General features: G+C 43.3%; 1 pseudogene; it reads right to left on the reverse strand.

The window, feature by feature from the left end:
- Positions 1–105: 105 nt before the first annotated feature.
- On the reverse strand, positions 106–23,873 carry LOC106594163 (cytochrome P450 3A27-like; annotated as a pseudogene).
- Between the last annotated feature and the right edge of the window lie 2,820 nt (positions 23,874–26,693).

Here is a 26,693-nt window from a genome sequence, read left to right on the forward strand (position 1 = left end):
CCCTCATTAAAATGCAAATCAATTTATAACATTTTTGACATGCATTTTTCAGGATTTTTTTTTTGTTATTCTGTCTCTCACTGTTCAAATAAACCTACCATTAAAATTATAGACTGATCCTTTCTTTATCAGTGGGCAAATGTACAAAATCAGCAGGGGATCAAATACTTTTTCCCCCTACTGTATCTGTAATAAAGCCCTTTTGTGTGAAAAACTCATTCTGAGTGGCTGAGCCTAGCTCCCCAGTGGGTCGGCTTGGCTCCCAAGTGGGTGGACCTATGCCTTCCTAGGCCCAGCCATGGCTGCGTCCCTGGCCAGTCATGTGAAATCTGTAGATTAGGGCCTAATTCATTTATTTCAATTGATTAATTTCCTTAAGTGAACTGTAGCAGAGCCAAATCTTTTAAATTGTTCCATGTTGTGTTTAGATTTTTGTTCAGTATAGTTAGAAAGAATGATAGGTAGGTAGATAGATCTATCTATCGATCACGCCATCTATCTATCTATGGTATGGTACTCCAGGGTAGGGTACGGTACTCCTGCATTTGGTCATGTTGTTGGACTGTTCAGAGTGGTGGCGGTGGTGTTGCTAGAAGTGTTGCTACGGGGCTCCAGCCTCATTTTGATTGGTCGTTTTGGCATCAGCAGAACCTGCTTGTCCATCTCCAACGGGATCTATAGAGAATAACAGAACAGAACATAACCTTGGTTGTCCATCTCTAACAGGTTCTATAGAGAACAACAGAACAGAACATAACCTTGGTTGTCCATCTCCAACAGGCTCTATAGAGAATAACAGACCATGTTAAAAAAGGTGCTGACCATGTTAAAAAAAGTCACTGACCATGTTAAAACAGTCACTGACCATGTTAAAACAGGTGCTGACCATGCAACAAATGGTGGTGAGCATGTTAAAACAGGTGGTGACCATGTAACAGGGGCTGACCATGTTAAAACAGGTGCTGTCCATGCAACAAATGGCTAAAACAGGTGGTGACCATGTAACAGGGGCTGACCATGTTAAAACAGTCACTGACCACGTTAAAACAGTCGCTGACCAAGTTAAACAGGTGGTGATCATGCTACAACAAGTGGTGACTTGGCTAAAACAGGTGGTGACCATGTAATAGGTGCTGCCCATGTTAAAACAGTCGCAGACCATATTAAAACAGGTGGTGACCATGTTAAAACAGGTCCATGTTAAAATAGGTGGTGACCATGTTAAAACAGATGGTGACAATTATAAAACAGGTGCGGACCAATTTACAACAGGTGCTGACCATGTTAAAACAGTTGCCGACCATGTTTAAACAGTCGGTTACCATGCTAAACAGGTGCTGACCATGCTAAAACAGGTGCTGACCATGCTACAACAGGTGCTGACCATGCTACAACAGGTGCTGACCATGCTACAACAGGTGCTGACCATGCTACAACAGGTGCTGACCATGCTACAACAGGTGCTGACCATGCTACAACAGGTGGTGACCATGCTACAACAGGTGCTGAACATGCAAAAAAAATGTGCTGACTATCATAAAACAGGTGCTGACCTTGTTAATACAGGTGGTGCCCATGTTAAAACAGGTCCAACATGCTAAACATGCAAAAAACAAATGTGCTGACCATCATAAAACAAGTGCTGACCTTGTTAATACAAGTGGTGCCCATGTTAAAACAGGTCCATGTTAAAACAGGTGGTGAGCATGCTAAAATAGGTGGTGACCATGCTAAAATAGGTGCTTACCATGTTAAAACAGGCGCTGACCATGCTAAAATAGGTGGTGACCATGTTAAACCAGATGGTGACCATGTTAAACCAGGTGGTGACCAAGCTAAAACAGGTGGTGACCATGCTAAATAAAACTAAACCATGTTGAAACAGGTGGTGGCCATGTTAAAACAGGTGGTGACCATGTTAAAACAGGTGGTGACCATGTTAAAACAGGTGGTGACCATGTTAAAACAGGTGGTGACCATGTTAAAACAGGTGCTGACCATGTTAAAACAGGTGCTGACAATATTAAAACATATGGTCAAAAGTTAAAACAGATGGTGACCATGCTAAAACAGGTGGTGACCATGTTAAAACAGGTGGTGACCATGTTAAACCAGATGCTGACCATGTTAAACCAGATGCTGACCATGTTAGAACAGGTGGTGAACATGCTAAAACAGGTGGTGAACATGCTAAAACAGGTGGTGAACATGCTAAAACAGGTGCTGACCATGCTCAAACAGACACTGACCATGTTAAAACAGTCGCTGACCATGTTACAACAGGTGCTGCCCATGTTACAACAGGTGCTGACCATGTTACAACAGGTGCTGACCATGCTAAAATCAAATCAAATCATATCAAAGTTTACTTGTCATGTGCGCCGAATACAACAGGTGTAGGTAGACCTTACAGTGAAATGCTTACTTTAACCAACAGTGCAAAAATGGTATTATGTGAACAACAGTGAAGTAAAGAAATAAAAACAACAGTAAAAAGACAGTGAAAAATAACAGTAGCGAGGCTATAACAGTAGCGAGTCTACATACAGGCACCGGTTAGTCAGGCTGATTGAGGTAGTATGTACATGTAGATATGGTTAAAGTGACTATGCATATATGATGAACAGAGAGTAGCAGTAGCGTGAAAGAGGAGTTGGCGGGTGGTGGGTGGCAGGACACAATGCAGATAGCCCGGTTAGCCAATGTGCGGGGGCACTGGTTGATCAAAGCAATTGAGGTAGTATGTACATGAGGCGGCAAGTGCAGCCTCTATCTATGAATGCTACTGATGTTTGATGATGTCATATTCTGTCTGCTCAGGTGAGCATCTCACCTCGGTCTCGTCACAGACGGAGAAAGTGAAACTCTGGAGGATCTCGACCATGGCCAGTTTGATCATGATCAGGGCGAAACGCATCCCGATACAGTTCCTGGGCCCTGCCCCAAACGGCATGTACGTGTACGGATCAATAGACTCCTTGTTCTCCTTACTGAACCTGTACAGGGAGAGGGCAGACATATTACACATTGTATTGTAGTTGATTTGTGGTTGTGTTTCGGTCATTTTACACGTTGTATTATAGTTGATTTGTGGTTGTGGTTCAGACACATAACACATTGTATTGCAGTATTATAATGCACTGTAGTTTTGGTTAGCAAAATGAACTAATGCTCTTGTGTTTGTATTGTGGTTGTGTTATGGTTGAATTGTGGTTGTGTTATGGTTGAATTGTGGTTGTGTTATGGTTGAATTGTGGTTGTGTTATGGTTGAATTGTGGTTGTGTTATGGTTGAATTGTGTTTGTATTGTGGTTGTGTTATGGTTGAATTGTGTTTGTATTGTGGTTGTGTTATGGTTGAATAGTGGTTGTGTTATGGTTGAATAGTGGTTGTATTGTGGTTGTGTTATGGTTGAATTTAGTTTGTATTGTGGTTGTGTTATGGTTGTGTTATGGTTGAATTGTGGTTGTATTGTGGTTGTGTTATGGTTGAATTGTGGTTGTATTGTGGTTGTGTTATGGTTGAATTGTGGTTGTATTGTGGTTGTGTTATGGTTGTATTGTGGTTGTGTTATGGTTGTACTGTGGTTGTATTAAGGTTGTGTTATGGTTGGATTGTGGTCACGGTGCAGTCCAGTACCTCTCTGGTTTGAACTCCTCAGGGTCTGACCAGATCTCTGGGTCTCGGTGGAGGGTCCACGTGGGAACCAGGACAACGCAGTCTTTGGGGATGACGATGCCGTTGATCTCCACCGTCTTCTTGGCGACCCTCTCCAGTCGTGGGGAGATGGGGTACAGTCTCAGAGACTCATTCAACACACAGTCCAAATAGTCCATCTGCATCAGAGCTTCGTACTGGATTGGAGCCTGCACCAGGGTTACATACAAATCAGTACCTCACCACATCTGGCACCAGGGTTACATACAAATCAGAACCTCACCACATCTGACACCGGGGTTACACACACATCAGTACCTCACCACATCTGACACCGGGGATACACACACATCAGTACCTCACCACATCTGACACCGGGGATACACACACATCAGTACCTCACCACATCTGTTGGGGAATACAGTATCTATCTCCTCCTGCAGTTTGGCCATGACATGGGGGTTACCTTGTTGGGGAACACAGTATCTACCTCCTCCTGCAGTTTGGTCATGGTGTGGGGGTTACCTTGTTGGGGAACACAGTATCTATCTCCTCCTGCAGTTTGGTCATGGTGTGGGGGTTACCTTGTTGGGGAATACAGTATCTATCTCCTCCTGCAGTTTGGTCATGGTGTGGGGGTTACCTTGTTGGGGAACACAGTATCTATCTCCTCCTGCAGTTTGGCCATGACATGGGGGTTACCTTGTTGGGGAACACAGTATCTATCTCCTCCTGCAGTTTGGTCATAGTGTGGGGGTTACCTTGTTGGGGAATACAGTATCTATCTCCTCCTGCAGTTTGGTCAGGGTGTGGGGGTTACCTTGTTGGGGAATACAGTATCTATCTCCTCCTGCAGTTTGGTCAGGGTGTGGGGGTTACCTTGTTGGGGAACACAGTATCTATCTCCTCCTGCAGTTTGGTCATGGTGTGGGGGTTACCTTGTTGGGGAACACAGTATCTATCTCCTCCTGCAGTTTGGCCATGACATGGGGGTTACCTTGTTGGGGAACACAGTATCTATCTCCTCCTGCAGTTTGGCCATGACATGGGGGTTACCTTGTTGGGGAATACAGTATCTATCTCCTCCTGCAGTTTGGTCAGGGTGTGGAGGTTACCTTGTTGGGGAACACAGTATCTATCTCCTCCTGCAGTTTGGTCAGGGTGTGGGGGTTACCTTGTTGGGGAACACAGTATCTATCTCCTCCTGCAGTTTGGCCATGACATGGGGGTTGGTTGCCAGGTTATAGGCCAGGAAACTCATAGTACTGCTGCTGGTCTCGTAGCCGGCGAAGATGAAGAGCATGGCCTGAGACAAGATCTCATGATCAGTCAGTCCTGGTGGGTGGGGGGGGCGAGAGAGAGAGAGAGAGAATAGTTTCCAGGTGTGTGTTTGTAACAGTAGTTTACAGGTGTGTGTTTGTAACAGTAGTTTACAGGTGTTTGTTCGGCAGGTACCTTTAGTCTGCTCCTCTCCTGTCTTTGTGTCGTTGCCTTTCTGAGAGTCGATCATCAGCTGTAAGAAATCCACCCGACTCTGGAAGCAGATAGACATGAGGTCAAATCCGTCCAATCACAACCAACACAAACAGATTTTAATGGATCTGGTCCAATCACAACCATCACAAACATATACTAGATCTCGTCCAATCACGACACAAACAGATTCTAAAAGGAAATATCAACATAACAATCAAATATAAATATAAAACATGTTTACAGTTGAGTTCCCAGTGTCACGTCCAGATTTGATCTTAGCCAGCGAGGCGTAAAAGAAGTCTGTCACCTCAGACGGGAAGAAAGAAAACTTCATCTTCTCCAAGATAGGACCTGTGAAGGGAAACAAAGCTGGAGAAGGAGAGTAACATTTTATAGAAAGGTTTACAACTTCATATGATTAAAAAGTACAAGTCTGCATGTGTGTGTGTGGTCTCACCGACTAAGAGGAACAGTGGGTTGAACAGGTCAAACTTGATCATTTTCTTGACATTGTAGACGAATGGGTCTGAAGGGTTGTTCAGAGAGTCAATGTCCACACTGAAGGCTGTGCTGGTGACCACGTCCATACTTTAGGGCCCAAAGAACCTGCAACACAACCACAATTACACAACTACTGACCACAACCACGGACCACATCTACACAACTACTGACCACAACTACTGACCACAGCCACACGACTACTGACCACAACCACACCACTACTAACAACTACCACACAACTACTGATCACAACCACACAACTACTGACCACACAACTTCTGACTGCACAACTACTGACCACAACCACACAGCTACTGACCAAACAACTACTGACCACAACCACACAACTACTGACCACACCTACTGACCACAACCACACAACTACTGACCACACAACTACTGACCACAACCACACAACTACTGACCACAACCACACAACTACTGACCACAACCACACAACTACTGACCACAACCACACAACTACTGACCACACTGCCTGCCTGGTACGGCAATTGCTCGGTCTCTGATTTGATTTGAACCACACAACTACTGACCACACAACTACTGTTAGCAATATGTTATTCTTCAATAACACAAACGTCAAAGCAAATCAGCGGGAGAGAAATAGGTTTATTCAGAGAGGACAAATCAAGATGTTATGCTGGGAGGCAGATATTCAGTCTCCCCCTGTCCTTAGCTTTCCCCTCCAGAACAAAGGACAAGATGCCACTTATAACCCCCCACCCTAGCCTGACCAATCAGAAGTCCTTGCAGGACAACTTGGCTAATGGCCAAATAACAAGTATCCCACTACAGACTCATTGTACAGACCAATGAAAATGTGGCCCACGTAGAACACGTTGCTCTGACTTCAGGAGTGACATTCCACAGATTTTAAACAGATGTTGAACTGAAACCCAACTCCTATTTACAATTCGCTATTGACCATTAGAACTCAAGTTTTTTTTCTCAAACTCTCGAACTCTGCATTGTGTATTTAGCTTCAATATAATCTTACAATACAACTACTGACCATACAACTACTGACCACACAGCCACTGACCACAACCACTGACCACAACCAAACATTTACTGCCCACACAACTACTGACCACAACCACCTGATCTCAACTGCCGACCACACAATTACTGACCACAAAGCTACTGACCACAAACACTGACCACAGCCACACAACTACTGACCACAACCAAACATTTACTGCCCACACAACTACTGACCACAAACACCTGATCTCAACTGCCGACCACAATTACTGACCACAAAGCTACTGACCACCCCGCTATTGACCACAACCACTGACCACAGCCACACAACTACTGACCACAACTACTGACCACAACCAAACAATTACTGCCCACACAACTACTGACAACAACCACCTGATCACAACTACCGACCACACAATTACTGACCACACAGCTACTGACCACACAGCTACTGACCACACAGCTACTGACCACACAGCTACTGACCACACAGCTACTGACCACAACTACTGACCACAACTACTGACCACACAGCTACTGACCACAACCACACCACTACTGACCACAACTACTGACCACAACCACACAACTACCAACCACAACTACTGACCACACAACTACAGTAGCAAGAAAAAGTATGTGAACCCTTTGGAATTACCTGGATTTCTGCATAAATTAGTTTTAAAATTTGATCTGATCATAAAGGCACAGCACACCAACATAAAAATCTCTTCCCAACTGTAAAGTATGGTGGAGGGAGCATCATGGTTTAGGGCTGCTTTGCTGTCTCAGGGCCTGGACAACTTGCTGTCATCAACGGAAAAATAAATTCCCAAGGTAATCAAGACATTTTGCAGGAGAATGTAAGGCTATCTGTCTGCAAATTGAAGCTCAACAGAAGTTGGGTGATGCAACAAGACAACAACCCAAAACACAGAAGTAAATCAACAACAGAATGGCTTCAAGAGAAGAAAATATGCCTTCTGGAGTGGCCCAGTCAGTCAGAGTCCTGACCTCAAACCAATTTAAAATGCTGTGGCATGACCTCGAAAGCGGTTCACACTAGACATACTAAGAATATTGCTGAACTGAAACAGTTTTGTAAAGATGAATGGTCCGAAATTCCTCCTGACCGTTGTGCAGGTCTGATCCGCAACTACAGAAAACGTTTGGTTGAGGTTATTGCTGCCAAAGGAGGGTCAATCAGTTATTAAATCTAAGGGTTCACATACTTTTCCCACCCTGCACTGTGAATGTTTACACAGTGTGTTCAATAATGACACGAAAACGTATAATTGTTTGTGTGTTATTAGTTTAAGCACACTTTGTCTTGTTGTGACTTAGATGGAGATCAGATCAAATTTGATGACCATTTATGCAGAAATCCAGGTAATTCCAAAGGGTTCACATACTTTTTCTATGTACAGTGAGGGAAAAAAGTATTTGATCCCCTGCTGATTTTGTACATTTGCCCACTGACAAAGAAATGATCAGTCTATAATTTTAATGGTAGGTTTATTTGAACAGCGAGAGACAGAATAACAACAAAATAATTCAGAAAAACGCATGTTAAAAATGTTATGAATTGATTTGCATTTTAATGAGGGAAATAAGTATTTGACCCCCTCTCAATCAGAAAGATTTCCGGCTCCCAAATGTCTGTTATACAGGTAACGAGCTGAGATTATGAGCACACTCTTAAAGGGAGTGCTCCTAATCTCAGCTTGTTATCTGTATAAAAGACACCTGTCCACAGAAGCAATCAATCAGATTCCAAACTCTCCACCATGGCCAAGACCAAAGAGCTCTCCAAGGATGTCAGGGACAAGATTGTAGACCTACACAAGGCTGGAATGGGCTACAAGACCATCGCCAAGCAGCTTGGAGAGATGCGCAAATGGAAGAAACACAAAAGAACTGTCAATCTCCCTCAGCCGGGGGGCTCCATGCAAGATCTCACCTCGTAAGTTGCAATGATCATGACAACGGTGAGGAATCAGCCCAGAACTACACGGGAGGATCTTGTCAATGATCTCAAGGCAGCTGGAACCATAGTCATCAAGAAAACAATTGGTAACACACTACACCGTGAAGGACTGAAATCTGAAGGTTCGAGTTGCCAAACGTCAGCCTCGAAACCTTAATGACTTGGAGAAGATCTGCAAAGAGGAGTGGGACAAAATCCCTCCTGAGATGTGTGCAAACCTGGTGGCCAACTACAAGAAACGTCTGACCTCTGTGATTGACAACAAGGGTTTTGCCACCAAGTACTAAGTCATGTTTTGCAGAGGGGTCAAATACTTTTTTCCCTCATTAAAATGCAAATCAATTTATAAAATTTTTGACATGCGTTTTTCTGGATTTTTTTGTTGTTATTCTGTCTCTTACTGTTCAAAGAAACCTACCATTAAAATTATAGACTGATCATTTCTTTGTCAGTGGGCAAACGTACAAAATCAGCAGGGGATCAAATACTTTTTCCCCCTCACTGTACCTACCACACAACTACTGACCACACAACTACCGACCACAATCACTGACCACAACTACTGACCCCACAACCACTGACATACAACCACTGACTGCACAACCACTGACCACACACCCACTGACCACACACCCACTGACCACACACCCACTGACCACACACCCACTGACCACAACTACTAACCACACAACTACTGACCACAACTACTGACCACACAACTATTGACCACAACCACACAATTACTCACAACACAACCACTGACCACACAACCACACAACTAGTGACCACAGCTACTGACCACACAAGTATTGACCACACAAGTATTGACCACACATGTACTGACCACACATGTACTGACCACACATGTACTGACCACACATGTACTGACCACACTAGAGGTCGACCGATTATGATTTTTTTCAACACCGATACCGATACTGATTATTGGAGGACCAAAAAAAGCTGATACCGATTAATTGGCCGATTTTTATATATTTGTATTAAATGAGAATTACAACAATACTGAATGAACAATGAACACTTTTATTTTAACTTAATACAATACATAAATAAATCTATTTAGTCTCAAATAAATAATGAAACATGTTCAATTTGGTTTAAATAAAGCAAAAACACAGTTGGAGAAGAAAGTAAAAATCCAATATGTGCCATGTAAAAAAGCTAACGTTTAGCCTCTATGGGCTAGGTGGGACGCTAGCGTGCCACCCGTGGTGCACTCCATCAACAGCAGGTGCATTTCAAGAGCGGCAAATTTGAATCCAAATAAATGTCAAAATTCAAATTTTTCAAACATACAACTATTTTACACCCTTTGAAAGATAAACATCTCCTTAATCTAACCACGTTTTACGATTTCAAAAAGGTTTTACGGCGAAAGCATAAATTTAGAGTATGTTAGGACAGTACATTTACAAGAGTTGTGTGTAATGTTTTGTCAATTCAAAGACAGGGTCACCAAAACCATAAAACCAGCTAAAATGATGCACTAACCTTTTACAATCTCCATCAGATGACACTCCTAGGACATTATGTTAGACAATGCATGCATTTTTAGTTCTATCAAGTTCATATTTATATCCAAAAACAGCGTTTTACTATGGCATTGATGTTGAGGAAATCGTTTCCCTCCAATAACCGGCAGTCAAGTCAGCGTCACAAATTAAATAATTAAAATTAGAAAACATTGGTAAAATATTATATTGTCATTTAAAGAATTATAGATTTACATCTCTTGAACGCAATCAACTTGCCAGATTTAAAAATAACCTTACTGGGAAATCACACTTTGCAATAATCTGAGCACTGCGCCCAGAAAAATACGCGTTGCGATACAGACTAGACGTCATGTTGGGGAGATCTAAAATCGAAAATACTATGTAAATAATCCATTACCTTTGATTCTCTTCATCAGATGTCACTTCCAGGTATCACAGGTCCATAACGAATGTAGTTTTGTTCAAAAAAGCTCATCATTTATGTCCAAAAATCTCCGTCGAGTTAGCACATGATCTAAGCCAGCCGGACTTCTCGTCATGAACGAGGGGAAAAATATATTTCCGTTCGTTCAAACATGTCAAACGTTGTATAGCATAAATCATTAGGGCCTTTTTAACCAGAACATGAATAATATTCAAGGTGGACGAATGCATACTCTTTTATAACGTATTGGAACGAGGGTACCCAACATGAACTCGCGCGCCAGGTGTCTAATGGGCCATCATCGTTCCATGGCTCTTGTTCGGTCAGATCTCCCTCCAGAAGACTCAAAACACTTTGTAAAGGCTGGTGACATCTAGTGGAAGCAATAGGAAGTGCCAAAATATTCCTCAGCCCCTGTGTTTTTCAATGGGATAGGTTTAAAGGTAATACAACACATCAGGTATCCACTTCCTGTCAGAAAATGTCTCAGGGTTTTGCCTGCCAAATGAGTTCTGTTATACTCACAGACACCATTCAAACAGTTTTAGAAAATTTAGGGTGTTTTCTATCCATATGTAATAAGTATATGCATATTCTAGTTACTGGGTAGGAGTGGTAACCAGATTAAATCGGGTATGTTTTTTTATCCAGCCGTGTCAATACTGCCCCCTAGCCCTAACAGTTCCTTGCTCAGAACATGAGAACATATGAAAGCTGGTGGTTCCTTTTAACATGAGTCTTCAATATTCCCAGGTAAGATGTTTTAGGTTGTAGTTATTATATGACTATTTCTCTCTATACTATTTGTATTTCATAGACCTTTGACTATTGGATGTTCTTATAAGCACTTTAGTATTGCCAGCCTAATCTCGGGAGTTGACAGGCTTGAAGTCATAAACAGCACTGTGCATCCCAGCATTGCTAAGAGCTGCTGTTTGAATGAATGCTTACGAGCCTGCTGCTGCCTACCACCGCTCAGTCAGACTGCTCTATCAAATATCAAATCATATACTTAATCATAATATAATAAACACACAGAAATACGAGCCTTTGGTCATTAATATGGTCAAATCTGGAACCTCTCATTTCGAAAACAAAACGTTTATTCTTTCAGTGAAATACGGAAACGTTCCGTATTGTATGGAACGGGTGGAAACCCTAAGTCTAAATATTACTGTTACATTGCACAACCTTCAATCTTATGTCATAGTTATTTAATATTCTTGCAAATTAATTACGGACTTTGTTCTTAATAAATGGCCTTTCAACAGTTCGCAACGAGCCCGGTGGCCCAAACTGCTGCATATACTCTGACTCTGATTGCACTGAACGCAAGAGAAGTGACACAATTTCCCTAGTTAATATTGCCTGCTAACATGATTTTTTTTTAACTACATATGCAGGTTTAAATAAATATACTTGTGTATTGATTTTAAGAAAGGCACTGATGCTTATGGTTAGGTACGTTATTGCAACGATTGTGCTTTTTTTTCGCGAAAGCGCATTTGTTAAATCATCAAGTTGAAGTAGGCTGTGACTCGATGATAAATTAACAGGCACCACATTGATTATATGCAATGCAGAACAAGCTAGTTAACCTAGTAATATCATCAACCATGTGTAGTTAACTAGTGATTATGTGAAGATTGATTGTTTTTTATAAGTTAAGTTTAATGCTAGCTAGCAACTTACCTTGGCTCCTTGCAGCCACAAGGTCCTTTTGATGCTGCACTCGCGTAACAGGTGGTCAGCCTGTCTCCTCGTGGATTGCAATGTAATCGGCCATAATCTGCTTCCAAGAAGGCCGATCACCGATTGTTATGAAATCTTGAAATCGGCCTTAATTAATCGGCCATGTAATCGGTCGACCTCTAGACCACACAACTACTGACAAAGACTACTGACCAGGTGGCAGCTTCATTAAATAGTACCCGCAAAACACCAGTCTCAATGTCAACAGTGAAGAGGCGACTCCGGGATTCTGGCCTTCTAGGCAGAGTTCCCCTGTCCAGTGTCTGTGTTCTTTGCCCATTTTAGTCTTTCCTTTTATTGGCCAGTCTGAGATATGTTTTTTTTCTTTGAAACTCTGCCTAGAAGGCCAGCATCCCAGAGTTGCCTCTTCACTGTTGACGTTGAGACTGTTGTTTTGCAGGTACTATTTAATGAAGCTGCCAGTTGAGGACTTGTGAGGCGTCTGTTTCTCAAACTAGACACTCTAATGTACTTGTCCTCTTGCTCAGTTGTGCACCGGGGCCTCCCACTCCTCTTTCTATTCTGGTTAGAGCCAGTTTGCGCTGTTCTGTGAAGGGAGTAGTACACAGCATTGTACGAGATCTTCAGTTTCTTGGCAATTTCTCGCATGGAATAGCCTTCATTTCTCAGAACAAGAATAGACTGACGAGTTTCAGAAGAAAGTTCTTTGTTTCTGGGCATTTTGAGCCTGCAATTGAACCCACAAATGCTGATGCTCCAGATACTCAACTAGTCTAAAGAAGGACAGTTTTATTGCTTCTTTAATCAGAACAACAGTTTTCAGCTGTGCTAACATAATTGCAAAAGCGTTTTCTAAGGATCAATTAGCCATTTAAAATGATAATCTTGGATTAGCTAACACAGCGTGCCATTGGAACACAGGAGTGATAGTTGCTGATAATGCGCCTCTGTACGCCTCTGTAGATATTCCATAAAAAATACACTTTGACGTTATTTAAATGATAAAAAATAGCTTTTCTTTAAAAAACAAGGACATTTCTAAGTGACCCCAAACTTTTGAACGGTAGTATATATGATATATATATATATTTATATGTTTTAATATATATATGTATGTATGTGTATTACAATTAAGACTCAGGGGTGTAAGGTGAAAAGTCAGAGGTTAGAGGTCAGGACTCACTCCTTCACTTCGATGGCCTGGTCTTTATCTGCTTGCTTCTTCATTCCGTTCAGCAGGTTAGCTGAGTGCTGCTTCATGATACCAAACATCTATGTATATATATATATAGAGAGAGAGACAGAGACAGAGAGAAAGACAGAGAGAGAGACAGAGAGAGAGGTTAGCAGAGTGCTGTTCCATGATTAGGGTTGAATGGCCATAACTCGGTTACCGAGATTTACCGCACAAAACCATTCCCTTTTCCTGGGATAAATAACTAAGAGACACCAGTAAATTATGCTCCTTAGCTCTTGGATTCCCATTCAGGAAAAGCTAGACTAGAATAGCTTGCTGGACATTGTTGTTGTTGTTGCATTTCCTATACAAATAGACTAATCGAAGAGGGATGCAAGCTCTTGTTTGCTGAATGTTAAATAGAGCAGCCAATAGAAATCGGTAGTTTGAAAGAAGAGCGAACGCACAATGGTGGTAAGCTGTAGCAGTTATTTATTCAGACCCATAACCATTCACATGGCGGTAAACTATAGCAGTTATTTATTCAGACCCATAACCATAAAATCTTTGCGAAGAGAAGTGAAATCCATCTGCATCTAATTCTAGTCCTATATATGAATGAAGAAGATAGGGGTCCTGGGTGGTGCAGCGGTCAAAAGCACTGCACCGCCTGGTGTTCGATCCCAGGCTATGTCACAACCGACCGTGACCGTGAACCCCATAGGATGGCACACAATTGGCCCAGCGCCATCCGGGACCTTGGCTTATCCTGCTCTAGTGACTCTAGGTGACAGGGCTGGTCACCTGCAAGCTGACATCCGGTGAAACAGGAAGTAGGTGGTCAGGCGGGTCATGTTTCAGAGGACGCATGACTCCACCTTTGAATACTTATGTTAATATGGTATCTGTTTTTGATTTTTAATAAATTTGCAAACATTTCTTAAAAACGGTTTTCGCTTTGTCATTATGGGGTATTGTGTGTAGGTAGAGGATTTTTAAAAATGTAATACATTTTAGAATAATGCTTTAATGTAACAATATGTGGAAAAAGTCAATGGGTCTGAATACTTTCTGAATGCATGTATATATTGTTTCTAGTCAAGGCTCATCCTATTTAGCTATTGCTGTATATATACTATTCTATCCATGTATTCCACAGATATGCTATAAATTCTATCCACATACTGTCCATAATGTCTATACATCACATCACATATATACATATATATAGAGTTGAAGTCGGATGCACCTTATCCAAATACATTTAAACTCAGTTTTTCAAAATTCCTGACATTTAATCCGAGTAAAAATTCCCTGTTTTACGTCAGTTAGAATCACAACTTTATTTTAAGAATATGAAATGTGTCACGTCCTGACCAGCAGAGGGAGTAGTTGTTTAGTGTTTTGGTCAGGACGTGGCAGAGGGATGTTTGTTTTGTATGGTGGGGGTTTTGTGTGTGTTGTAGAGGGGTGTTTGATTTATGTGTTCCTGGGTTTTGGGTGTATGTTCTAGGTTAGTATGTTCTAGGTTGTATTTCTGCATTCTGTCTAGTTTAGGTTTTCTATGGTTACGTTTGGGGGCTGGACTCTCAATTGGAGGCAGGTGTTTCTCGTTACCTCTGATTGAGAGTCCTATATATGGGTAATTGTTTGGTGTAGTGTTTGTGGGAGATTGTTTCTTGTTTTGCGTGTGTGAGCGTTACAAGACTGTTTTGTTGATCGTTCGGTCTTCGTTTTGTTATTTTGGTGTTTTCTTGGTTCAAATAAATATCAAGATGAGCATCCACATTCCTGCTGCGTTTTGGTCCTCCATTCCAGACGACAACCGTGACTAAATGTCAGAATAATAGTAGAGAGAATGGTTTATTTCAGCTTGTATTTCTTTCATCGCATTCCCAGTGGGTCAGAAGTTTACATACGCTCAATTAGTATTTGGTAGCATTGCCTTTAAATTGTTTAACTTGGGTCAAACGTTCCGGGTAGTCTTCCACAAGCTTCCCACAATAAGTTGGGTGAATTTTGGCCCATTCCTCCTGACAGAGCGGGTGTAACTGAGTCAGGTTTGTAGGCCTCCTTGCTCGCACACGCTTTTTCAGTTCTGCCCACACATTTTCTATAGGATTGAGGTCAGGGCTTTGTGATGGCCACTCCAATACCTTGACTTTGTTGTTCTTAAGCCATTTTGCCACAACTTTGGAAGTATGCTTGGGGTCATTGTCCATTTGGAAGACCCATTTGTGGGTCAAGATTTAACTTCCTGTCTGATGTCTTGAGATGTTGCTTCAATATATCCACGTCATTTTCCTCCCTCATGATGCCATCTATTTTGTGAAGTGCACCAGTCCCTCCTGCAGCAAAGCACCCCCACAACATGATGCTGCCACCCTCGTGCTTCACAGTTGGGATGGGCCTTCCCTGTAGCTCAGTTGGTAGATCATGGTGTTTGCAACGCCAGGGTTGTGGGTTTGATTCCCACGGGGGGCCAGCACAGAAGAAAAAAAAATGAATGAAATGTATGCATTTGTAACGCCCTGGCCATAGAGAGGGGTTTTTTGTTCTTTATTTTGGTTAGGCCAGGGTGTTACATTGGGTGGGCATTCTATGTTCCTTTTTCTATGTTTTGGTATTTCTTTGTTTTGGGCCATGTGTGTGGCTCCCAATCAGGCACAGCTGAAGCTCGTTGCTGCTGATTGGGAGTCACACATAAGGAGCATGTTTTTCCTTTGGGTTTTGTGGGTAATTGTTTCTGTTTAGAGTATTTTCCTAACAGGACTGTTTGCTGTCGTTTTTGTTCATTTTGTAGTGTTCTCTTGCTTTTTTGAATTAAAATTCTAATGATGAACACATCCTCTGCTGCACCTTGGTTCCCTCTTACAGACAGCCGTTACAGAATTACCCACCGAAAACGGACCAAGCAGCAGAGGAAGGAGAGGCACCAGGAGAAGGACTCATGGACTTTGGAGAAGATGGAGAGGATCGTTCAGGATTCCTGGAGATGGGAGGAATTACTGGACGAAGGTGAACCATGGGCTCAAGCTGGGGAGTATCGCCGCCCGCAGTGGGAGATCGAGGCGGCGAGAGCTGAGATGCGCTGGTACGAGGCAAGCGAGCGCAACGGACACGGGAGGCGGGGCACACGGGGAGATTGGCGGAGTCAGGTGGTAGACCTAAGCCAACTCCCCGTGCTTACCGGAAGCAGCGTGGTACTGGTAAGACACCGTGTTATGCTGTGGATCGCACGGTGTCCCCAGTGCGCGTTCAAAGCCCGGTGCGCTACATACCAGCCCCCCGCAAGTGCCATGCGAGTGCAGGCATCGAGCCAGGGCGGATGGTGCCAGCTCAGCGCGTCTGGTCTCCAGTGCGCCTCCTTGGTCCAGGTTATCCTGCGCCGGCGTTGCGCACTGTGTCTCCAGAGCGCTGGGAGGGTCCAGTTCGCCCAATGCCTGCTCTCCGCCCGTGCCGGGCCAAAGTCGGCATTCAGCCTGGAGTATGGATAAAGAGTGTCCGTACCAGAACTCCAGTGCTCCCCCACAGCCCGGTTTATCCTGTGCCTCCTCCTCGGACCAGGCCTCCAGTGGGTCTCCCCATCCTGGTCCATCCTGTGCCACCTCCCAGGACCAGGCCTCCAGTGGGTCTCCCCATCCTGGTCCGTCCTGTGCCACCTCCCAGGACTAGGCCTCCAGTGGGTCTCACCTGTCCAGAGCTGCCCGCCAGTCAACAGTCGTCAGAGCTGCCCGCCAGTCAACAGTCGTCAGAGCTGCCCGCCAGTCAACAGTCGTCAGAGCTGCCCGCCAGTCAACAGTCGTCAGAGCTGCCCGCCAGTCAACAGTCGTCAGAGCTGCCCGCCAGTCAACAGTCGCCAGAGAGGTCAGACTGCGCTGAACTGCCGGAGTGGCCAGACTGCGCTGAACTGCCGGAGTGGCCAGACTGCGCTGAACTGCCGGAGTGGCCAGACTGCCCTGAACTGCCGGAGTGGCCAGACTGCCCTGAACTGCCGGAGTGGCCAGACTGCCCTGAACTGCCAGAGTGGCCAGACTGCCCTGAACTGCCAGAGTGGCCAGACTGCCCTGAACTGCCAGAGTGGCCAGACTGCCCTGAACTGCCAGAGTGGCCAGGGACGCCCGCCAGCCCGGTGAGTCCTGTGCCTACGCCTAGGGCCAGGCCTCTGTCATGTCTCCCCAGCCTGGTGAGTCCTGTGCCTGTGCCCAGGGCCAGGCATCCATCATGTCTCCGCAGCCTGGTGAATCCTGGGTCAGTGCCGTCGGCGCAGCCAGGGTCGCCTGCCAGCCGGGCGCAGCCAGGGTCGCCCGCCAGCCGGGCGCAGCCAGGGTCGCCCACCAGCCGGGCGCAACCATCGCCGCCCGCCAGCCGGGCGCAACCAGGGTCGCCCGCCAGTCGGGCGCAACCATCGCCGCCCGCCAGTCAGGCGCAACCAGGGTCGCCCGCCAGCCGGGCGCAACCATCGCCGGTCGCCAGCCGGGCGCAACCATCGCCGGTCGCCAGCCGGGCGCAACCAGGGTCGCCCGCCAACTGGGCGCAGCCATCGCCGCCAGCCGGGCGCAGTCAGCGTCGCCCACCAGACCTTCGGCGCGGCCAGGTGCGCCACAGAAGAGGGCGACGTCAAGGGTGGAGCAGAGGCCACGTCCCGCACCTGAGCCGCCACCGTAAGAAGGCCCACCCGGACCCTCCCCTTCAGAGTCAGGTTTTGCGGCCGGAGTCCGCACCTTTGGGAGGGGTACTGTAACGCCCTGGCCATAGAGAGGGGTTTTTTGTTCTTTATTTTGGTTAGGCCAGGGTGTTACATTGGGTGGGCGTTCTATGTTCCTTTTTCTATGTTTTGGTATTTCTTTGTTTTGGGCCATGTGTGTGGCTCCCAATCAGGCACAGCTGAAGCTCGTTGCTGCTGATTGGGAGTCACACATAAGGAGCATGTTTTTCCTTTGGGTTTTGTGGGTAATTGTTTCTGTTTAGAGTATTTTCCTAACAGGACTGTTTGCTGTCGTTTTTCTTCATTTTGTAGTGTTCTCTTGCTTTTTTGAATTAAAATTCTAATGATGAACACATCCTCTGCTGCACCTTGGTTCCCTCTTACAGACAGCCGTTACAGCATTCACTACTGTAAGTCGCTCTGGATAAAAGCGTCTGCTAAATGACTGAAATGTAAATGTAATGTTCTTCGGCTTACAAGCCTCCCCTTTTTCCTCCAAACATAACGATGGTCATTATGGCCAAACTGTTCTATTTCTGTTTCATCAGACCAGAGGACATTTCTCCAAAAAGTACAATCTTTGTCCCCATGTGCAGTTGCAAACCGTAGTCTGGCTTTTTTATGGCGGTTTTTGAGCAGTGGCTTCTTCCTTGCTGAGCGGCCTTTTAGGTTATGTCGACATAGGACTCGTTTTACTGTGGATATAGATACTTTTGTACCTGTTTCCTCCAGCATCTTCACAAGGTCCTTTGCTGTTGTTTTGGGATTGATTTGCACTTTTCGCACCAAAGCACGTACACCTCTAGGAGACAGAACGCGTCGCCTTCCTGAGCAGTGTGACAGCTGCGGGGTCCCATGGTGCTTATACTTGCGTACTATTGTTTGTACAGATGAACGTGGCACCTTCAGGTGATTGGAAATTGCTCCCAAGTATGAACCAGACTTCTACAATAATTTTTCTGAGTTATTGGCTGATTTCTTTTGATTTTCCCATGATGTCAAGCAAAGAGGCTCTGAGTTTGAAGGTAGGCCTTGAAATACATCCACAGGTACACCTCCAATTGATTCAAATGATATCAATTAGCCTATCAGAAGCTTCTAAAGCCATGACATCCTTTTCTGGAATTTTCCAAGCGGTTTAAAGACACAGTCAACTTAGTGTATGTAAACTTCTGACCCACTGGAATTGTGATACTGTGAATTATAAGTGAAATCTGTCTGTAAACAATTGTTGGAAAAATTACGTGAGTCATGCACAAAGTAGATGTCCTAACCGACTTGCCAAAACTATAGTTTGTTAACAAGAAATTTGTGGAGTGGTTGAAAAACTAGTTTAATGGACTCCAACCTAAGTGTATGTAAACTTCCGACTTCAACTGTAATTTTATACTCCAGACTTCTACATTGCTCATCCTAATATTTCTATATTTCTTAATTTTACTTTTAGACTTGTGTGTATTGTTGTGTATTGTTAGATATTACTGCACTGTTGGAGCTAGGAACACAAGCATTTCACTACACCCGCATCTGCTAAATATGTGTTTGCGACTAATACAATTTGATTTGATTTAGTAAAGAGTTTCTAACAAGCGTTAATGAGTTAGTAAAGAGTTTCTAACAAGATATAATGAGTTAGTAAAGAGTTTCTAAATAGCTATAATGAGTTAGTAAATAGTTTATAACAAGTTATAAAGCGTTTATAACAAGTTGATAAAACATAGAAAGGGAGAGATGGAGGGATGGTTCTACCTCTTTTAGTCGTCCAGAGGTAAAGGAAGGTGAGAGGATACTGCGGATCCGTCTCCATGTGTCGTCCTCGGCAACGGACAACGCATCAAACATCTCACCGTTCAGATGGAAGTCCTAAAACATGGAGGACAGTTGTATTAATGATCAAACAGCTCGCCGTTCAGACAGAATTCTAAAACATGGAGGACAGTTGTAACAATGATATGATTTATTAATATTGATCATAATATTTACATAATATTCAGCTACTTTAAAACCTGTTATGGCTTGATCCCGTTAGCGGGATCGATATGATGACAGCCAGTGAAAGTGCAGGGCGGCAAATTCAAAACAACAAAAATCTCATAATTAAAATTCCTCAAACATACAAGTATTATTCACCATTTTAAGGCTTTACTTCTTGTTAATCCAGCCACAGTGTCTGATTTCAAAAAGGCGAAAACAAACCATATGATTATGTTAGGTCAGCGCCAACACACACAAAAACACAGCCATTTTCCAGACAAAGAGAGGAGTCACAAAAAGCAGAAATAGAGGGAAGATTAATCACTAACCTTTGATGATCTTCATCAGATGACACTCATATGACTTCATGTTACACAATACATGTATGTTTTGTTCGATAAAGTTCATATTTATATCCAAAAATCTCAGTTTACATTGGCGCGTTATGTTCAGTAATCTTTTGCCTCCAAAACATCCGGTGATTTTGCAGAGAGCCACATCAATTTACAGAAATACTCAGCATAAATGTTCATGGAAATACAAGTGTTATACATGGAACTTTAGATAAACTTCTCCTTAATGCAACCGCTGTGTCAGATTTCAAAAAAGCTTTACCGAAAAAGCAATAATCTGAGTACGGCGCTCAGACACAAAAACATGCATGAAATATATCCGCCATGTTGGAGTCAACAATAGTCAGAAATAGCATTATAAATATTCACTTACCTTTGATGATCTTCATCAGAATGCACTCCCAGGAATCCCAGGTCCACAATAAATGTTGGTTTTGTTCGATAAAGTCCATCCTTTATGTCCAAGTACCTCCTTTTTGTTCGCGGCTTCAGTTCACAAATCCAAATTCAGGATGCGCATGTCAGACGAAAACTCAACAATTTCCATTACAGTTCGTTGAAACATGTCAAACGATGTATAGAATCAATCTTTAGGATGTTTTTATCGTAAATCCACAATAAAGTTTCAACCGGAGAAATCCTTTGTCTTCAGAAATGCAATGGAACTGAGGTACCTCTCACGTGAGCGCGCAATGCCTGAGGCTCATGCCCTGCTGGCAGTGTTCTGACACCAGTAGCTCTTATTCTTCATCGCTTTACAGTAGAAGCCTCAAACAAGGTTCTAAAGACTGTTGACATCTAGTGGAAGCCTTAGGAAGTGCAACATGACCCCACAGACACTGTAGTTTGAATAGGGAATTAATTGAAGTCCTACAGACCACTTCCTGTTTGGATTTGTTCTCAGGTTTTTACCTGCCATATGAGTTCTGTTACACTCACAGACATCATTCAAACAGTTTTAGAAACTTCAGAGTGTTTTCTATCCAAATCTACTAATAATATGCATATCATAGTTTCTGGGAGTGAGTAGCAGGCAGTTTACTCTGGGCATGTCAGTCATCCAAGCTACTCAATACTGCCACCATCCATAAGAAGTTAAAATGTATGAATAATGAATGCCACAAATAATGTATTAATAATATCAGTAATAATGTTAGGATTATTATTATTCAGATTATTATTAGGGGGATGTGTGTGTGTGTGTGTGTGTGTGTGTGTGTGTGTGTCTCACCCTGCGGTTGATGAAAATGTTGTAACACTCTAATCAGGATGGTCTTGATCATGCTTTTGTCCATGATACACAAAACAGGCTGCCTCCCATCATAGATCCTTCACAGAGGAGAAACATACCTGGCTTTAACCACTATATATACACCTACATGATACACAGAACAGGCTGCCTCCCATCATAGATCCTTCACAGAGGAGAAACACACCTGGCTTTAACCACTATATATACACCTACATGGTACACAGAACAGACTGCCTCCCATCATAGATCCTTCACAGAGGAGAAACACACAGGGTTGTATTGGCTGTATTGGCTGTTCAGATGTGTAGGAGGAGACTCAGCGTAGGAGAAAGGGTTAAATATCAGTGCTTATGTGAATATGTCTTTTGTCTGATGCAGCTGTATTGACCTTAACGGGCGAATAAACTTGATTTAAGCTTTACTAATCATCCGTGACTTTTACTAGGTTCATTTAGAACCTAACAGTAGAAAGCGATGGGTTAGAAGAAGCCTACATAACCAACCCAGGAAGTAAAATGTATTGCCTCTTAAAGGGAAAGTCATCTAAAGTAACCGAATGTAATCAGATTACGTTACTGAGTTTGGGGTAATGTTGGACAGGTAAAACTAGGTACTGAATGTAATCCGATTACGTTACTGAGTTTGGGGTAATGTTGGACAGGTAAAACTAGGTACTGAATGTAATCCGATTACGTTACTGAGTTTGGGGTAATGTTGGACAGGTAAAACTAGTAACTGTAACGGATTACATTTAGAAAGTAACCTACCCAACACTGGAAACCCACACATTTATTAACCACCTCTTAGAAAATTACATAGAAAACATTATTCTGGTTTTGGTTGACATTACTAATACTATTCCTCATGGTCACATGACAGCTCGAGCAGGTGATTCATTGAAAGAACATAGTACAGTTGTGAGTCATCCTAGTACGGTACAGCCAACTGAACTCACCCCCAGATTCTCCCATACTTCTGAAAGCACTCTGTGTCAAAGTTTGTCATGCCCTGTAGCGAGAAAGACAGAGAGAGAGAGAGAGAGAGAGAGAGAGAGAGAGAGAGAGAGAGAGAGAGAGAGAGAGAGAGAGAGAGAGAAAGAGAGATAGAAAATGAGAAACAGCTGATTCATGCCTGGCCATGCCCTAGGAGGTCATGTAGGTGTGTCTTACACCTGAACAGAGAACACACCTGAAACAGGTGAGGGTTGAGGAGGGTTTGTTATTTTCTATGGTACCCGGGGTCAAGCAACACAACTTCCTTGTAACCCCCCCCCCCCTTAAAAGTTTTAGATGCACTATTGTAAAGTGGTTGTTCCACTGGATATCATAAAGTGAATACACCAATTTGTAAGTCCCTCTGGATAAGAGCGTCTGCTAAATTACTTAAATGTAAATGTAAATGTTCTAGACTGATCATGTCTCATATTACCTTTTATTTATCTATTGTTCAAACAACCGGCTAGTCCTCTTTTTCCTTCTCAGTGTATTATTTTATATGGGGGGAAAATACACAATTGTTTAAAATATGAGAGAGATGTTTATTCTGAATGGGTACTAACCTTTTTATACTCCATCATTGTGCCAAAGTAAGGTAGGGGTTTGGGACCAGGGATACCCATCTTAGTGAAAACACCATAGGGCCAGTACCCGCACCTGTACACACAAGTTAACTAGTAATATGTTCTAGAGAAGTATACAAAATATATATCTTATCTTGCATTGTTGGAAAAGGACCCCTAAATAAGCATTTCACTGCTAGTCTACACCGGTTAACTACGATAAATGTGACAAATAACATTTGATTTGATGTAAGTCCTTACACTATTATTAGGGTGATGAGGAGGGCCAGGAGGGTCCAGGTCTCAGCAGAGAGGTATGGCAGAAAACTCATAATCTTTCCTCCGGTTTGGCTCACTGCCGCTTCTGAAAACAAAGGCTCCGTTTTCTCTCAGGCTCGTTTGAGTTCACTTGTCTGACAGGTTTTGAGTTGTTTTCTCTGTCCGGTTCTAGTGTGGTTCTTCTGTGAACGCGGCAGATCTCAACTACCGACCGTTGCTCTTCTCCGTACTCTGTTTGAGACCGTGCAGGTTACAAGTTATTATTGTATTCCGTCGGAAAAGCACATCTGTGATGGTAGCTAGAATAATGATGAGCCACAATGGAATTTGCGGTTCGACTTCAAAATAAGAATCCCATACTAAAACTGATGCAAACGGATAAAAATAATGTAATAATGCCATATTTGGACAAGATAATGCTAAATAAGGTAAGAATGTTGTTATATGAATTTAAAAAAAGACAATAAGTAGTTAATTTAACACAAAAAATAGTTGAAGTCGCACTGTGGCTGTATTATAATTGATTTGGGACATACTTCTATTTTACTGTACAGCGTTACCTCTGGATCTTGGGTCCATGAAATGTGAAGAGTTTACACAAGTATTAGCATCGTAGCTCTTATTGCAGGACTTTAACTGTGGGAAATCACCTCACAATTCCATAAGTTTATTTAAAAAATAATAACATTTAACCTTTACTTAATTAGGCATGTCAGTTAAGAACAAATTCTTATTTACAATTACAGCCTACTCCAGCCAAACCCAGACGATGCTGGGCCAATTGTGCGCCGCCCTATGGGACTCCCAATCACAACCTGATGTGATATAGCCTGCATTCGAACCAGGGCCTGTAGTGACACCTCTTGCATAGAGATGCAGTGCCTTAGACCGCTGTGCCACTCGGGAGCCCTGTACATTGCAATTTGAATGTTCAATAGGCATTATAGGCTGAATTGTGAGGTGATTTCCCACAGTTAAAGTGCCGCAATAAGAGCTGCGATTGTAATATTTGTGTAAGCGCTTTAGAATTGTAATCTGTGGGTGTCAATAACTAGGCTGGTACCCCTTGTCATGAACTCAAGATCCATAAGGCTGTACCCCATGTCATGAACCCCAGATCCATAAGGCTGTACATTGAAGGTATGTTGCAGTCCTGAAGAGTAACACCCACAGCGCAATTTCAACAGATTTTTGGGGGGGCATCAAATTATCAAATTATTGTCTTTTTTTAAATGTATATAACATTATTCCAACCTTGTTTCGAATTATCTCGTCCAATTGTAGCATGATTCCATTTGTATCCGTTTGCATCAGTTTCAATGGGTAACTTTTATATTGAAAACCGAACCACCGATTCTAGTATTGTTGCTCAGGCAAATGTTGTTCACGACACACGCAATAAAGAGATAGGAGGGAGACTGTGTGAGAGGTGAAAGCGAAGCAGGGAGATTGATTTTCCCTTTTGTACTTTAACTATTTGCACTTCATTACAACACTGTGTAGACATAATATGACATTTGAAATGTTTGTATTGTTGATTTCACTTGTGTTTATTATCTATTTCACTTGCTTTGGCAATGTAAAAATATGTTTCCCATGCCAATAAAGCCCCTTAAATTTAATTTAAATTGGTGAATGATCGACAAGAGAGAGCAGGGGCACATTCATTATGGAAACCGTGTAACGTTTAAGAACTTAATGGAAGCAAACGGAGCAAAATTTGAGTTAATATTGGATAAATACAGGTAGGTCCCTCCACGTTTTGTTCAGTTTGCTTCCGTTTATTAAATGTTTTGCAACTAGGCCCCTGGCAGAGAGATGAGATAACTTTGATTACAAGAGAGTTATGAGGTCATTTCTTTATTGCCTGAAGATGGAAGCCATGTGGAAAAGTGTTCATATGGATATTTACTTTGGTCGAAAGGACGGTTAAAATAAAAAACACAATAACTAGCCAACTCACTTCCTCGTTACATTATGAGACTCACCGCAGCGAATGCACTCTTTCTTTCTCAATCTCGTGCGCACACACACACACGTTAACTCCGCCTGACCCTCACAGCCACTCAGCTGTAATCGTCAGTCCTGGTGCCGTGCCAACAGTAACAACACAGCATTTTCCACTCACAAGAGTCAATCACAGATCGAACAATGAGCCAGATGTTTCACCGGATGGTGTGTGGTCAGTAGTTGCGGTCAGTGGTTGCGGTCAGTAGTTGTGTGGTCGGTGGTTGTGTGGTCGGTAGTTGCGGTCAGTCCTTGCGGTCAGTAGTTGCGGTTGGTAGTTGTGTGTTTGCAGTCAGTAGTTGTGTGGTCAGTAGTTGCGGTCAGTAGTTGTGTAGTCGGTAGTTGTGTGGTCAGTAGTTGTGCAGTCAGTAGTTGTGGTCAGTAGTTGTGTGATTGTGGTCAGTAGTTGTGTGATCAGTAGTTGTGTGGTCAGTAGTTGCGGTCAGTAATTGTGGACAGTAGTTGTGTGATTGTGGTCAGTGGTTCTGTGATCAGTAGTTGAGGTCAGTAGTTGTGGTCAGTAGCTGTGTGATTGTGGTCAGTGGTTGTGTGATCAGTAGTTTAGGTCAGTAGTTGTGGTCAGTAGTTGTGTAGTCAGTAGTTGTGTGGTCAGTAGTTGTGCGGTCAGTAGTTGAGGTCAGTAGTTGTGGACAGTAGTTGTGTGATTGTGGTCAGTGGTTGTGTGATCAGTAGTTGTGTGGTCAGTAGTTGTGTGGTCGGTAGTTGTGGTCGGTAGTTGTGGTCAGTAGTTGTGTGGGCAGTAGTTGTGTGGTCAGTAGTTGTGGTCGGTAGTTGTGGTCGGTAGTTGTGGTTGGTAGTTGTGTGGTCGGTAGTTGTGGTTGGTAGTTGTGTGGTCGGTGGTTGCGGTCAGTGGTTGCAGTCAGTGGTTGTGGGCAGTAGTTGTGTGGTCAGTAGTTGCGGTCGGTAGTTGTGGTCGGTAGTTGTGTGTTTGTGGTTGGTAGTTGTGTGTTTGTGGTCAGTGGTTGTGTGATCAGTAGTTGTGTGGTCAGTAGTTGTGCGGTCAGTAGTTGTGGACAGTGGTTGTGTGGTCAGTAGTTCTGGTCAGTAGTTGTGGTCGGTAAGTGTGGTCGGTAGTTGCAT

This window comes from Salmo salar, chromosome ssa02 (genome assembly GCF_905237065.1).
Source record: "Salmo salar chromosome ssa02, Ssal_v3.1, whole genome shotgun sequence".
Lineage (NCBI taxonomy): Eukaryota > Metazoa > Chordata > Actinopteri > Salmoniformes > Salmonidae > Salmo > Salmo salar.